The 16987-nt window shown below is 42.6% G+C and overlaps 1 pseudogene; it reads right to left on the reverse strand.

Moving 5' to 3' along the window:
- Positions 1-9580: 9580 nt before the first annotated feature.
- Positions 9581-11269, reverse strand: LOC119622543 (set1/Ash2 histone methyltransferase complex subunit ASH2 pseudogene; annotated as a pseudogene).
- Between the last annotated feature and the right edge of the window lie 5718 nt (positions 11270-16987).

Consider the following 16987-nt stretch of genomic DNA (forward strand, 5'->3'; position numbering starts at 1 on the left):
TTTGAACCCTGGAAAAGCAGAATCCGTGAGGCAGGAGACCGTTTACCTGCTAGAATGTTCCCAAGTTCTGACTACAATATGAGCTAGAAAAGGCTTATTTTGCTTCTTTCAGCAGAAAAAGGCCCAGCTCCTCAGGCAACACATCTGGACAATCAGCCAACATTTTAGTATCATCAGGTGGCTTGGTTTTGTTTTTGTTTTACTGAGATTTCAAAAACAATGAATGGGAAATTGAGAGAAAAGCCTGTTACCACAAGAAAGTAATTCCAAATATAGTTTCTAAACAGAAAAGTTATTTTTTCAATTTGAAAGTTGTCACAGAACAAGAGTGAGAGAAGGCTGAGGTTTTTGTCCCACTTCCCCATGTGTGTGTGCCACTGTGAGAAGCGCTGCTGTGCCATATGGCACAGTAATAGTCAGCCTCATCTTCAGACTGGAGCCCAGAGATCAGTAAAAGCCCTGCATTGGCTGAAGCATCTTTGGATCCAGAGAAGCGGCTGGGGACTCCAGAGCCCTGGTGCTTATCTGAGTCTGATTTGTACCTCAGAAGATACAGGGGAGGACTCTCTGGCTTCTGCTGGTACCAGTATATGCTGTAACTACCAACATTGATGCCACTGCTCAAGGTGCAGCTGAGTCTGGCTGATGCTCCCGGAGATGCTGAGAGGGAGGTTGGCTGGGTCAGCACAGGCTGGGAGAGGGAACCTGCAAACACAGACATTAATGGGTGATATGGCAGAAAGCAGGCTAAAGTTGTTCAGGGATTTTTGCCAGAAGAGTCACAATCAGGCTAGGGTGCTGGCCCTGGTCTCTGAAGTCTTTTCCTACCTGTGCAGTGAGAAAGGAGCAGGAGGAGGAGAGGAGTCCAGGCCATGATTGACACAGCCTCTTTCCCCGCAGTGGGGCTGGGCTGCCCCAGGCCTCCTTTTCTTCCCACCCTCTGCAGAGGAGGGGCTGCTCATGCAAATGTGTTTCCACCCAGGGACTGCCCAGCCCCTCCCTGAGCCCTGGGGATGCAGCTCAGCTCACTCTGCAGACTGAGCAGGAGGAAGGTTTGCTTTTCTTCTTGCAAGGCCCTGGGAGGAAGCACCTGTTGAGACCATACACAGGTCCCTGCTCAGGGAACTCTGCCAGGCCAGAGGGGACACAGCTGCTGAGTCCCCATTGGTGAACACAGGGCCCAGTCCCAAGGGCTGGATTTCTCTGAGTGAGTGGTCCTTACCGAGCAGCCGTGTAGCAAAAACAGGGCAGCTCCACAACATCCAATGTTGGTCCCAGGACACAGACTTTCCCATGGCTTAGAGACTTCAGAATCCAGCTGGTCTCTGCAGCTCTCCAGTCACTGACAGTGTTCACATATCCATGGTCTGATTACTAGAGATTGCTTCTTTTTTAAAGAGCTAGGGACTCTTTTAAAGGATGGTGAAAATGAGAATTTTCCAGGAAAACTAAAGGATCCATGATATGTTGAAGGCAGCAATTCAGCAAAAGTTTTATATACAGTGGTTTCATGTGTTTTATGGAGATTTGACTCAATTTAGTAATGTAGGAAAATTACTACATTTGGTAGACTTACCTTTACCAGTGAGCAGTGTGACATATTTCTCTATTTTATGAAGTTAGCCATTATCTCCCTAAGTAAAACTTGTCATTGTCTACACAGTTGTGTTACATTTTTTGGTCAAGAATTTGTCCTAGATGTTATACAATTTGTTTGTATTGTGATATGCCACATGTATTTTTTGATGGGATGTTTTCAGTTTATTAGAAAGGTCGGTATGTATTTTTCCCTCAAAGTTCTCTTGCAAGTGAGAAGACAAGGGCAGAGACCATCACTTCTCAATGTAGCCACATCTACTGTTGTGTAACTGTGCAAACGGCCCCTGGATTTCTAGACTCATAAGGTGCTTTAGTGAAAAATCTAGAATCAGGATCACTCACTTCCCTCAGGCACTCTCTCCTCAGGGCATTCAGAGAGATCCTGCTCTTTCAGATGGGGCAGGGAGGGCACTCCCTGACTTAAACCCCTTCAGTAACTCCTCATTTTTATAAAACCTGAGCCCTGGGACCTCGCAGCCTGCCCTTCACACTGTGGCCCCTGCAGACCCCCGCAGCCCCCCGCAGCCCAACTCACAGTCCCTCCTCTTACTTCTAGGGCTCCGGACTCACTTGCTTCTCTGTCCTGGGAAACCCTGAGCTCCTGTCTTTTCCACGTTCTCCACACCAGCTTCTCCTCTGCCTGTTTGGAGAAGATGGGCTTCTACTTGAAGTCACAGTGTAAGCTTACATTTTGTCCACATTGTACACCTGTTAAAAGCAGAACATAAACATCTCATCACAAACAAGGATATTTCCAACACTGGTTAGCATGGAAATTTTTAAGTCACAAAACATACTGATAATTTTCTAATGAATTGTTTGTACCCTTCAGCCAAATTTGACTATCATCAATGTGGTTCATGTTGTTTAACTTTTCAACACCTGTTTCCCAGCAACTTACCCCCTTGCTAGGTGATTTCTACAACAGATCAACGAAAAGGTATTTTATCATTGGTACATAAATCGACAAACATATACATTTGAAATGTTCCCTAATTTTTGTGCATTAAAGCAACAGATTTCAAGGATTCTCACATTAATTGATTTATTTTTTGATCATCCATATCTAAAGTTAATTTATTGTAATAAGTGGGAAATTGAAGGAAGCACAATGAATGTTAAGATTTGCAGATGCAGGACTCATAGCATTGCATATTAGAATATAGTAAATTCCAGATGGGCACCTACATTCCTAATTATTTATTGACTTTACCCAGTCCTCCTAGTGCAGAAATATCTCTTCTGTGGACAGAGAGCTCATAAACCCATCATTCTTCCTTCAAAAGTTTCCTCAACAAAGCCTATTATGGGACTTCTGGTTGATGAGTTTCATGTTTGAATTGCATTGATCACATGGCTGATTTGAAGTTCTATAATGAATATTGTGTTGAAGGATTGCTAATGTAAAGTTTCTTAGTTGTATAAACATTACCAGACATTTTTCCAACTCACCCATATTCTGCAGTTTATTTGCTCTCAAGGGATTTCTGTCCCCCGAATTTGCTTTATGATCTACTTGCTTCCTGTGGTTTCTTTAAGCAGGACTGGGAAAGCCCATCACGCCCTCTCCACTTTTTCCACATGAACCCATGGGATCCAGCATCTATGGATTCATGGGAATCAGACCATAAATGAGTGAAAAGAGGCCGTGATGGGCAGCTGCAGAGACCAGCTGGACTCTCAAGTCCCTGGGCCATGGGGAGATATGTGTGATATATTTGTATTTTCATATTCATATCCTTGTCCTGCTAACCAAATCCGAAGGAAAATGTTCTCACTTAATATCTTCTGTTGAATGAGCTTTGAATCTCAAACACAAAATTTCCAGAATTTTTTAAAAAAAATTATTATCTTGACCTCAGATTTGTACCTCTTCCTGGCATTCCAATGTGGGTGAACTCACATATTTAACAAACATGTTTTGAGTCTGTCCTTAGTGCCAGGCAGTGTTATGGGCTCTGTAGCTACAGCAATGACAAGATAGAAAATAGCAGCAACTACAATGAACAATCTCATGGAGCTGAAATCTCAGCAGGGGAAACACAGGGAATAGAGTCACTAGCTGTAAAGAAATATCTTCGTGTGACTGATCTCACCCTGACCGGTTAGTCATCCTTGGATTTAAAGCCTGTTGCTGACAACTGAGAGACCTACATTTCTATAATTCTGAAGAATGGATTGACTTGTGCAGAACTTGATGGTTTTATTTGACTATGTGTGTTATAAATAATCCCGTGTAAACAGAATGCGGTCATTCATCTTGGCCTCACAAATGTCTGGGATCTTACTGTAGGTCAGAGGGAAAACAGAGCATTCCCATCCTTCAGAGGAATTCCTCATGGTAACCAGACAGCTGAGTGTGAGGAGATAGCTTTGTCATCACATAACCTCCCCACTGCTCTGTTTGTGATGGAGAAAGAGCAGCAGAGACACCACAGCCCTGGAAGTCTGCCCTGGGAAGGTGGCAGGGAGGAAGGAAGGTAAAGACAAGGGTGAATAAGGATGCCTGAGTTGGGGGCTGGACCTCCTTTCCTTGCCCAGACACAGAATCCTGCCTTTCCACTGCTCTCTAGCTTTTTCATTGACCTTTACCCACCCCTACCCCCCATCACTGAGGAGACCACAAGGACCCTGCCCCATAATGACAGCTTGGGAGCCTTTTGCCTGTGCTGGCCTCAGTCCTCAGTCTCCTGCACCTGCACAGACTGCAAATCAGTGTGCTCCCAAATCAGCTACTTCAGCACTGACACCTCTGCTCTCATGGTTTCTGACAGAGCTCTGGGAGGTTTCATCGTGAGCTTTAACAGCAGCAGCCCCTTGGATGTGTAGGGGATCATCCCACATGCTCTGCAATGCTCTGTCCTGACCCTTGGGGCTTTTGCTCAATAGAAAGTAAACCCATCTCTTTTCAGTTGTGAAAAGTGATAGTTCACATTAATCTTATTGAATAGCAGGGAAGGGCAGCAATGAGTGCTGAGTCCTATGAGCTTTCCAGAGAGGAGAGGAGCGTGACACACTCGATCACAGCTGCAGGCAGTTGTCAGGTTTCCATCACAAGGACACACTCAGGGCCTCAACCATTCGCCTCTTTCCTCTAGTCCTTCTCACCATGGTGTGGGTCACACACATTCGTCCCTGCTCGGCTGCCACATTACTTGCCAGAGACCTCATCTCTCATGTGTACAAAGCCACCATGTCCTAACTGGACCATCTGCCTTCACTCTGTCCCCTCCTTTTACATTTTCCTTGGAGAAGCTGGACTTTTCCTCCTGAATCTCAAACCAGAGTCTGTGTCTTCCTTCCTTACAACCTCCTAATGGCTTCCTGTTGCTCACCGTGTGCTGGCCCACGTCACCTCTTGTATACCTCACAATATGCCCTATTTCCTTTGACTTGTTGGTGCTCACTCTTCTGTGAGGCATTATCCCTGTAAAGACAGGAACCCTGTCTGTCTTCAAAACTCTGTATCCTGAGCCCTCTCCTGAGCCTGGCACATAGTAGGTGTTTAGTAGACAATAAAGATGAACAGATCTTTGCATTGGTTCACATGCCTGAGGCTGACCCAGCTGGATTCTGTCCCTGCTTACCCTGACTCATCTTGTGTCTGTCTCCAGGGCAGGTTGTTCCTGGAATCAAAGACTCTCTGATGTTTTTGAGGCAGTCTGACAATGCTGTTGCTAAGGGCCTCCTCTGAGGGCTGGCTCTGAGAGAACAAAGCTGTAATGTCTAGATCACTGTCCCTGAACTGAGTATTGGGCCTTGGTTAGCGGCAGCACCAAGAAACATCCACGCAAATGGTAAACAGACCAGCTGTCCTGGTTGTGAGTGGTGCTGTTGGAAGGTCATGCTCCTAGGAGACCTGGCGTGTTTCCATCTCACTTCCCCAGACTGCAGCACTGTTTGGACCTCCAGGGGGCTGTCTGAAGCCAATGGGAGTGATCAGCCTTGTCCTCAGACTGAAGCCCAGAGCTGCGTAGGAAGGCCTCCTTGCAAGACTGGTAGCCTGAGCATCCATCCTGGATCCCTGCAGTCAGATATTGACTTCTATGAATCAGCAGTTTGGAGGCACTTCCTGGTCATTGTTAGTACCAGGTCACAATTCCAAGAACTTTATTGGTGCTGCTTGCAGTGCTCCCAGTGCCAGTCCCTGACTCCCTGTCTGCAGCCACCTGTGCAGCGACTGAGGTGGGTGAGGAGGAGGGAGTGCAGGCCATGGTGGAGATGTCTCTAGAGCTCTGCTTCCTGAGCCACACAGATTAGGGGGAACAACCCCTCTTCCCTGGCCTGTCTTGGAGGAGGAGACTTAATGCGAATCTATCCTGACTCCTGACTGTGCCCCTCACATAAGATGCTGAGTCTGGTTATTATTTTTGAGGGGTGGGTGGTTGGAAGTCAGGAGACTGTGGCCCATCACTGTCCAGGAAACCTGGAAGGACACAGCTACTGAACCCAATGAACAGTAAAGGGAAACAAGGAGACCAGAGTCTGATTTGCAAGCTGAGGTCAGCCATGGATTCACTTCCGAGGCTGCCAGAAATCCATGGGTGTCTCTTCCTATTTGATTCCTCACTCAGTCAGCACATGAGGGAGAGTGCTGGAGCTTGGGAAGAATCAGCCTATTTGTGTGGTTCACTGGCTTCACTGCAAACGCAGAAAACCCCAGGAATCAGGAGAGAGTGCTGGCTGAGGTAAAAAAATCAAATAAAAATAAATATATAAAAGAATTAGCCAACTTAGAGCTTCTTCAGCACTATGGGTATCAGAGAGTTTGAGAACTGCGCTTCTAACACATGCATGAAGACATTGTATGTAGTTTGGGATATAAATTGTTCCTCATACCTGAATCTCTTATGCTCCAACTAACATGAGCAGGAAAGTTTTGTTTCTCTATTTTGTGCATTGGGAAGTCAGGAATTATGTACTCAAGGCTTTCCATTGAAAAGCACAGGCATTTTCTCTGACCTCACAAAATCCACAGAAATGACCAGGAGTGTTTTCATAACGACATCATATAACATCACTGTGTGACTAGCAAACACTTGGAATGACCTAAAAGCTAGAATACTTCACTGGCCCTCAATTCAAAATACAATGATCAACTATTACAATATTTTATCCTTTTAAACACATGGAACACGACTTACATTAACTTTAAATGACAAGGGCATCAAGGTGCATCAAACCAGAGGAATGAGCACCAGGTTTAATCACCATTGTGCAAATAATAAAAACAGAAATTAACAAATGCATCCAAATGAAGAAAAGTACGTATTTTGATTGCTTGGGATAAGGTAGTTTAGAAGAGAACTTGGTGATTTTTATTACTTTTTGATTTTATGTAATAGGCATGTATTGCTTTGAATGTAACTCAATAAAATAAACTTTAATAACATACAAATGAAGAGTTTATTCTCTTTGCTCTTAGCTCAGAAAGCCCATCATTTGAAGAAGCTTCTTTCTGGAAGGGATGCATTTGGACTCAGCCTTTAGATCTGATCCTGCTGTTTCTGTTTTATATATATATATATATATATATATATATATATATATAACATTGTTTCAAAACATTGTTTCATATATATGAATTGTTATTTATATAACAATGTTATATATATTATATATATAACAATGTTATATAAATATATATATATATATAACAATTCACTTTCACTTTTTCTGATTCAATTACAGGAAATCGCTCTCACATTCCCTCCACTTCAGGGCACAAGCAGAGATAGAAATCAATTCAGACCCTTTCCTTCCCCTTTCTATGGCTGCTCCCCATGTAGGCTGTCTTGGGAGCTGGCGTGTCTGATCATGTGGTCTCCACATCACAAGGGCCTAGGGAGATTTATGTCTTGGTTCCTCTTATGAGTCTGTCACTGTGCTGAGCACCACTATAGTGCAGCCAGCAGTAATACTCAGCCTCGTCCTCAGGCTGCACACCTGACAGTATCAGGGCAGCTTTGCCCCCAAGGAGGGAGCCTGAGAACCGGGCAGGAGTCCAGGAGTGTTTGTAGTTTGTATTATAAATCAGTGTCCTGGGGGCTTGGCCAGGCTTCTGCTGGCACCAGTGTGGAGAGTGACCACTGGTGACTGCTCCAGTGCTGGAAGCACAGGTGAGAGTGACTGTCCCTCCTGGGGACACAGTCAGTGAGGGCTCCTGAGTCACTACAGCCTGAGAATTGGACCCTGAATCAAAGAAACAGACACAGGTTAGAAATTAGAAAAGGAGACACAGGAATCCCTCCAAAGGCTGGTATTTGAAATCTCTCTTAACCTGGGCAGCAAGTGAGGAGGAACTGGAGGAGGAGCAGAGCCCAGGCCATGGTGCTGGTATTGGAAGGGATCCCTGGCTCCGGAGCTGGGGCTGGATTCTGATGGCTCTTTATCTCCTATTGAGCTCTCCACAGGGACGGGGTGTGTTGTGTGCTGCTGTATGCAAATCTTTACTGTCTTTATCACCACCTAGGTCCACAGCCCTGAGAGCAGCTACCCTATAAGGGGCCAGTTCAGGATGGCTGTGTGATGTGCATTTGCCCTGTGGGAGGAAGCAGCTGCTCTAACATTTACATGAGTCAGTGAGCAACTGTGCAGGGTTCATTCAGTTTGACTCTCTTGAGCCTTTTACAATCTAAGAGACCCCGACCGCCCCCTGGTGGCTTTCCTGGACTGAGAACGCGTGGTCTTTCACTTGTTTAACAAATAACTATTGATTTATCTTTGGACATCGCGACAATATTTTCCAGGTCAATTCACACCCATTGCTTGTCTATTCTTTGCTCATTCCTATTTGTTCTACTTTCTCTTGCTGTTGCTGAAATCCTGCCCCTGTGACTATATTCAGTTTTTGTGCTACATGGCGTTCATTGTTATCTGAATGGTTTGAATGGCTAAATAATTGTTTTAATGACCTACTGACTTTTTGAAACTCTCTGTGTGCAGTCTCATATTAAATAAACAGCTGGTTTAAGTGAGAATTTTTAAAATAATTTACTTTAGAGAATTTTTGAAAAGAAAATGACCAAAGGAGGAAAGTTGAAGTTTTATTGTCAATTCAGTGGACCCTCAAGTCATCCATAAGGATGATCAACAGGGTCTGCATAATGATCCCACTCTTACCCACCCCACCACTGAAAAGTCCTCTGGAAACCAAGCCTGGGTGAGCTTTCCTGGTTGGCGATGCTTCCTACATAGAATCACACATTGTTGCCAGCAGAATGCAGCATTGTCTATTACTCCACTGGGAGGGGACAACTGGGTGCTGGTGCTTGGAATTCTCCTGAACTCTGCTCATGTGCCTCTTCCCTTGAATTATTTTAACCTGTATTATTTTGATGTAGGAAAATTATATTAATGAATGTCACAGTTTTCAGTGAATTATGTGAGTCCTTCCAGGGAATCATAAGAAGTGAAGGGCTGTTGTTAGCCCTTATCTTACAATCAGCTTCAGAATTGAGTGAGCTCTTTGGGATCTTCAGACCTCTCAGGTTCCAATCTCACATTATTCTTTTCTTTAACTTCAAAACAAGTTTTATTTGGGAAGAGTTTCTCATTTTGTCAAAGCTGCAAGCAAGCTTCTTTTGCAATTACACTTCTAGAGATCTAGTCATTTCAGAGATGTCAGTGTTCAAAGGTATGTTTTAAAATCAATAACAAAACCAAACGCACACCAAAAAGCAATCACTTTTTGGTTGGTTTTGAAGTGACAACCACTGATTTCAGGTGTTTTCAGAAATAAACTCAGCACTTCCTTGGAAAACAGATAGCAGGGAATCAGTGCCCACAGAGGAAATGCCTTTGAATATGTTAGTTATTTGGACAAGACAATTCACTCCTTAGAAAATAAAGTAACATAAAAAGTCCCAGCTGGCAAAGTATGCAGCACAGCACCAGTTTTACAGAGGGATTACAAGATCTTGGGTTCAGTAGCTGTTAGCTTGTAGCACACAAAATAAGAGCAGTCACTGGAAGTGGAAGAAGAATGATGATGAGCAGGGCGTCTCTCACAGTCTCATTCAGCCTTTTAACTTGTTAAATGGATACACTATGTTCTGTAGCATCTTTGAGAAAACATCTGAGACAGTTCAAAAAGAACAGCAACAGAAGCCATTCAGTATCTTTCCCCAGAAAGTCCATATTTGAAAAGAAGGAGGGACCTACTCAGGGTTCCCATGGAGGACTGTGTCTCCCATCCACTTCTGTCTCCAGGAGATACAAGACATCAACAGGAGTGTGCTCTACCACAGCGTCCCAGCCCATGTCACTCATAGGGGAGTAAGTGAGATCCTTTGGAGGACACTTGCAGCACAGTCCAAAGTTAATGCAAACCATGCAGCTGTTTTCCAGTGAGAAGGCTGGAAATCAACCCCCTCAAAAATAGCTTTTTAAGCAGCATCTTAATTGATACAATTTTTATAAAATATTATTTTACTGTGCAGAATCTGTTTTAGGCTTTTCTGTGCTTTATCCAAAATGTCTTTTTCCTCAAAATACAAATAATTTTTGTACTCTATCAAACCCTTATCTTTGTAAGTATCAGGCAATAACTTGGCTGTCTTTGTGTCTTCAGAAGGATTAATATAAATCCCAGGATGTGTCCCTGCCCAAAGCTAGAAGAGTACTGTTTGTCTGTGGACTGGTGGAACTTGGTTCCCTTTTGCTCTGCCAAGAATAGCTAAATTTATCATAACCTAAGGGAGACTGATGTTTACCTCAGGGCTGAGACCAACCCAGTCTGGCAGCGGTGTCTGGTGACAACTCATTTACGGTGATTTCAAAATACCAGGTCCCTTTCTATGCCCCATGAGAGGCCTTATAGAGTACCCCTTCCTTGCAACCACAGTCAGCCAGCTGGCCATTGGAAATCTTTACCTCGGGAGCTCAATAATGTTAGGCTAATAAAGCTGGTTCATAGAAGCGGTCACTGTGGAGGTTTCCAGGAATAAGTTCTCCTGCCTGGAAGTCTTCAGCCTTCTGAGGACCAAGGGTGTGTGGATCAGGCTCAGTTAGAATATAGCAGAGGCCATCTTTGTTAAATGGGTGTTCTAAAAGTTGTAAGGGGGAAGGCACTAAGTAGAAAACAAAAGGTCACTCTGGACCTTCTTGGTGTTCTCTGAGATCTCATCCTGCTGTTAGTGCTGAGCTCCTCTTCCTCTTTTCTGCTGCTTCCTGTTCAGTTCCCCCATTCGGATTCCTACTCATAGACCAGGCACTGCTTTGCTTTTGGTTGTCTATAAATACGATCAGTGTTACCAAGGTCCTGATCCAAAAGTCCACATCTTGGGCAATCTTCTTTCAGGTCTTTACTCCCTGGATCCAGGTGTTTCTTTACCAAGAATAAATCTCCTTCTTTCCTCATTGTTTTAACAATGTTATTCAGCCTAGTCATTTCCCCAGGTGTCTGAATGGTCATCATGCACTCCCAGTATTTATCAAGAAATGGCATAATATTCATCTTGTGTTGGGGACTGCCATGCCAGGTTGACCAAAGCACTGAGGGACATTTCCTTCATGTTTGCTTGCTTCTGGATGAAATATGCCACTATCATTGACATTTCTTTGCCAGATATATCAACTATGAACCATTTTCATAGGACAGCAGATGCCCATCTCCAGCTGGAGAGGCTGCTACCACGGCCACCAGCTTCATCTCCACTTCTTTGGCCATTGTGGCACTAGTGGCTGCTCCTGGACTGGGTCAGGCACTCACTGCTACCATCATGGTGACCCCCAGACTTTCTCATGTTATTTTGTGTCACCTGCAATGAGGAACCTTCAACTCTATTGGTCTGTTAAGATGCTGTGGGGCTTGCACAGAAGGAAAGGTGTCCTGGAGACGCAGGCACACTCTCCTAGTCCTGTTTGCTTTTATTGTTCTTGGAAGTAGAGAAACTGCACCGAATATAAATCTTTTTCTTTTTGACTGTGTTAAATTATTCAAACACAAAATACAATATTTTAGCCATTTTCAAATGTATGCTTCAGTGTCATTAAGTAAATTCACATTGTTGTATAAGCACAGTACCACGATTTATCTCCAGGTATTTTTCATCTTCCCAAACCAAAACTTCATACCTGGAAAACATCATTCCACTTCTTGCCTCTATGCATTTCACTACACTAGATACCCCATAGAGGGGCAAGCAAACAACTTTTATCCTTTGAAACCAGCTTATTTCTGCTGGCATCATGTCTTTAGGGTTCATTCATGCCATCGCATGGGTCAGAACTTTCTGTTTAAGGCTGAATAAATATAGCCTTGTGTGTGTATACTATATCCCGTTTATGCAATAGATGACCCTTGGGCTGCCTCCACCTTTTAGCTATTGTGAATAATGCTGCTATGAACAAGGGTATATAATTATCTCTTTGAGATCCTGCTTTCAATCTTTGAGGCACATTCCCAGAAGTGAAAATTCTGGTAAAATGGTAATTCTGTGTTTAGTATTCTGAGAAACTGTCACCAAGGCCGCCACAGTGGGTGCATTATTTTATGGTCCCTCCAGCAATGCATAACAGTTATAATTTCTATACATCTTTGCTAGAACCTGTTATTTTCTATTATTTCGGTAAAGCCATCTTAATGGGTGTGGGTCCTGATTTCGTTTTGGGTTGTTTCCTGTTTGCTCAAATATTGAAATGTAAGAGATTTGTTTTCCCTTCCTTCCTTCCTTCCTTCCTTCCTTCCTTCCTTCCTTCCTTCCTTCCTTCCTTCCTTTCTCTTTTTCTTTCTTTTTCCCTTCTTCCTTTCTGTCTGTCTTTCTTTGTTTTCTTCTTTCTTCTCTCTCTCTCTCTTTCTTTTTGTAGAGACAGGGTCTTGCTTTGTTGCCCAGGCTGATCTTGAACTCTTGACCCCAAGCAATCCTTCCACCTCAGTCTCTCAAAGTGCTAGGAGTATATGCATGAGTCACCATGCCTAGCCACAAGATAATTTTACATGGTGATTTTTGTATTCCGAACCATTAACGAATACATTTAATCATTCTGAGAAAGTTTCCTTTGTGGGACTTTTAAGGGTATTCCACATATGACATTAAATCAAATGAAAACGGAGATAATTTCACTTTTTATTTCTAATTTTATTTCTTTCCCTTGCCTAATTACTCTAGCTGGGTCTTCCAATGCTGTTTTTCACAGAAGCAGTGAAAATGTGCATTGTTGCTTTGTTGCTGATAGATATTACACCCTTTGAAGCATGTGATCTTTGTGACCTACTCCCTGTTCATACACCCCCTCCCCTTTTAAAGTCCTTAATAAAAACCTGCAGTTTTGTGGTTCAGGGGACATCATGGATCTACTGATATGTGATGTCACCCCCAGCGGCCCAGCTGTAAAATTCCCCTGTTTATCCTCTTTCTCTTTATTTCTCAGACCAGCCGACACTTAGGGAAAATAAAAGGAACCTACATTGAAATAATGGGGGTGTGTCCCCCCAATAACTGGACAAAGGGAGAGCCATGCTGAGCTCTTCTATTTCTTTCTTATTTACCCCTGGCTTAAGCCACACTGTTTGGGAACCGAGTAGTCTCCTTGCATCTGGTTTTGAAAGGCTTATGAGGTCTCTCATCCGGATCTCTGGCTACAGCAACCCCAGCAGAGGTCCTGAGTCTGCACACTTGAAGAATAATAGAAAGAAGAACTATGGAAGTGAGTAGGCATTATTGATTGGGAATCTGATATCATTTATTTACTGCTGACTTGTTTTCTTGAGGGTAGCTGTGTTAGCGAAGCTCTGTCTTTGAGGTTCATCTCACAGAACTGGCATCAGTAAGAGGAGGCCAGCCCCAACACTCCCTCTTCCAAGTCTTGAATCCTGTGAGGAGTTGACAGATAAACTACAGGGCACCCAGATAAGTTTGTATTCCAGAAAAAAATATTGTGTGGGATATACTAACACATACTAATTCTTTGTCATTGTTTTACTGAATTCAAATTTGACCTCCAGTGTTTTTATTTGATAAATTGCAGAATCCTAGCTCCAGGCTACAAGCACTCCCTCTCTAACCAGGGCCTACTGCATGAAAAGCAATCATAAAGCAGTTGTCAGGATTCAATGAGGTCACACTCTCAGGAATTAAAAAATGTTGGTCAATAGTAAGGCTGCAGTTGTACTAAATCTTGATACAATCTATCAAAACCTCCAGGATACAACAAAGGCAGTGCTAAGAGAAAAGTTTAGCGTTAAATACACACATCAAAAAGCCTGAAAGAGCACAAACAGAAAATCTGAGGTCACACCTCATGAAACTGGAGGATCGAAAACAATGCAAACCCAAACTTGGCAGAAGAAAAGGAATAACTAAGATTAGACCACAACTAAATAAAATTACAACAAAAACAATACAAAAGATAATATGCACATAAACTAAAAAACCTAGAGAAGATGAATACATATCTAACTATACACAACCCTCCTAGATTAAATCAGGAAGATGTAGAAACTCTGAACAGACCAATAACAAGCAGTGAGATAGAAACAATAATATTAAAATGTCAACCCCCGAAAAAGTCCAGGACCAGACAGATTCACATTTGAATTCTATCAGACGTTGAAAGAAGAATTGGTACAAAGTTTATGACAGTAACTGTGATGGTTAATAGTGAGTGACAACTTTATTGGATTGAAGGTACAAAGTATTGATCCTGGGTGTGTCTGTGGGGGTTTTGCTAAAGAGATTAACATTTGAGTTAAGGAGCTGGGAAAGACGAACCCGCTGTTAATCTGGGTGTGTAGAAGCGAATCCGCTGCCAGCATGGCTAGAATATAAGCAGACAGAAAGATGTGCAAAAGAGACTGGCTTAGTGGCTTAGTCTCCCAGCCTACATCATTCTCCTGTGCTGGATGCTTCCTGCCCTTGAACGTCGGACTCCAAACTCTTCAGTTTTGGAACTTGGACTGGCTCTCCTTGCTCCGCAGCCTGCACACAGCCTATTGTGGGACTTGTGATCCTGTGAGCTAATAATTAATAAACTCCATTAGTTCTGTCCCCCTGGAAGATACTGACTAATACACTAATCTGCAGGATGGAGAAATAGGGACTCCTTCCTAAATAATTCTATGAATCCAGTGTCACCCTGAATCCAAAATGAGGGAAGGACGTAATGAAACAAGAAATCTACAGACCAATATCCCTGATGAACATAGATGCAAAAATCTTAAACAAAATACTTGCTAACCGAATCCAACAGCTATCAAATCGCAGTCCACCATGATGAAGTGGGTTTCTTACCAAGGATGCTTGGAAGGTTTAACATACAAAGTCAATAAATGTAATATATCACATAAACATAATTAAAAACAAAAATCACATGATTATTTCAATAGATGCAGAAAAAGTATTTGACAAAATCCAGCATTGCCTCATGATTAAAACCCTCTGCAAAATTGGCATAGAGGAGACATAGCTTATGGTAATGAAAGCCCTCTACTGCAAGCCCACAGCCAACATTATACTGAACAGAAAGAATTTAAAAGCATTTCTTCTGAGAACTGGAACAAGACAAGAATGACCACTTTCACCACTTCTGTTCAACATAGTACTGGAAGTCTTAGCCAGAGCAATTAAACAAGAGAAAGAAATTAAGGGCATCCAAATTGGTAAAGAGGAAGTCAAACTGTCACTGTTTGCTTATAATATGATTGTATACCTAGAAAACCTTAAAGACTCATCCAAAAATCTCTGAGAACTGGTGAGTGAATTCAGCAAAATTTCAGGATACAAAATTAAGACACACAAATAAGTAGCTCTGCTACACAACAGCAACCAAGCTGAGAATCATATCAAGAACTCAACGCCTTTTCCAAATAGCTGCAAAAATAAAAAATACTTAGGACTATTCCCCACCAAGGAGATGAAAGACCTCTACAAAGAAAACTACAAAACACTGCTGAAAGAAATCATAGATGACACAAGCAAATAAAAACACATCCCATGCTCATGAATGGGTAGAATCAATATTGTGGAATGATCATACTACCTAAAGCAGTCTAGAAATTCAATGTAATTCCCATCAAAATAACAACATCATTTATCACAGAACTAGAAAAAACAATCCTAAAATTCACATGGAACCCAAAAAAAGCCCGCATAGCCAAAGCAAGGCTAATAAAAAACAAACAAACAAACAAACAACAACAACAAAATCAAATCCAGAGGCATCAGACTATACTCTGAGATACCCTGTTCAACAAATGGTTCTGGGATGATTGGCAAGCCAAATGTAGAAGATAAAACTGGATCCTCGTCACTCAGCTTATACAAAAATCAACACAAGATGAATCAAAGACTTAAATCTAAGGCCTGAGACCAAAAAATTCTGGAAGATAACATTGGAAAAACTTTTCTAGATATTGGTTGAGGCAGACTTCATGACCAAGGTCCCAAAAGCAAATGCAACAAGAACAAAAATAAATAGATGGGACTTAACTAAACTAAAAAGCGTTTACACAGCAAAGGAACCAATTTGCAGAGTTAACAGACAACCCAGAGTGGAAGAAAATCTTCACAATCTATATATCCAACAAATGACTAAAGTCTAGAATCTACAAAAAGTTCAAACAAATTATCAAGGAAAAACTAAACGATCTCATTCAAAAGTAGGCTAAGGATGTAAATAAAAATTCTTAAAAGAAGATATACGGGCCGGGCACAGTGGCTCAAGCCTGTAATCCCAGCACTTTGGGAGGCCGAGGTGGGTGGATCACGAGGTCAGGAGATCGAGACCATCCTGGCTAACACGGTGAAACCCCATCTCTACTAAAAATACAAAAAAATTAGCCGGGGTGGTGGCAGGCGCCTGTAGTCCCAGCTACTCCGGAGGCTGAGGCAGGAGATTGGCGGGAACCCGGGAGGCGGAGCTTGCAGTGAGCTGAGATCTGGCCACTGCACTCCAGCCTGGGCGACAGAGCGAGACTCCGCCTCAAAAAAAAAAAAAAAGAAGATATACGAATGGCCAACAGACATAAAGAAAAATGCTCAGCATCATCTAGTGATCAGGGAAATGCCAATCAAAACCACAAGACAATACCACCTTAATACTGCAAGTATGGCCAATATTAGATGTTGGCATGGATGTGGTGAAAAAAAAAAACACTTTTACACTGTTGGTGGAAATGTAAACTGGTACAACCACTATGGAAAACAAAGTGAAGATTCCTTAAGGAACTAAAAATGCATGTACCCTTTCATCCAGTAATTTCATAACTAGGTATGTATCCAGAGAAAAAGAAGTCATTATACAGAAAAGATACTTGCAGAAACATGTTTAACAGCAGCACAATTTGCAATTGCAGGAACATGGAACCAGCCCAAATGCCCATAAATCAACAGATGGATAAAGGAAATGTTATACATAGGCATATCATGGGACACTACGCAGCCATAAA

Source organism: Chlorocebus sabaeus, chromosome 19, assembly GCF_047675955.1.
Source record: "Chlorocebus sabaeus isolate Y175 chromosome 19, mChlSab1.0.hap1, whole genome shotgun sequence".
Taxonomy (NCBI): Eukaryota; Metazoa; Chordata; class Mammalia; order Primates; family Cercopithecidae; genus Chlorocebus; species Chlorocebus sabaeus.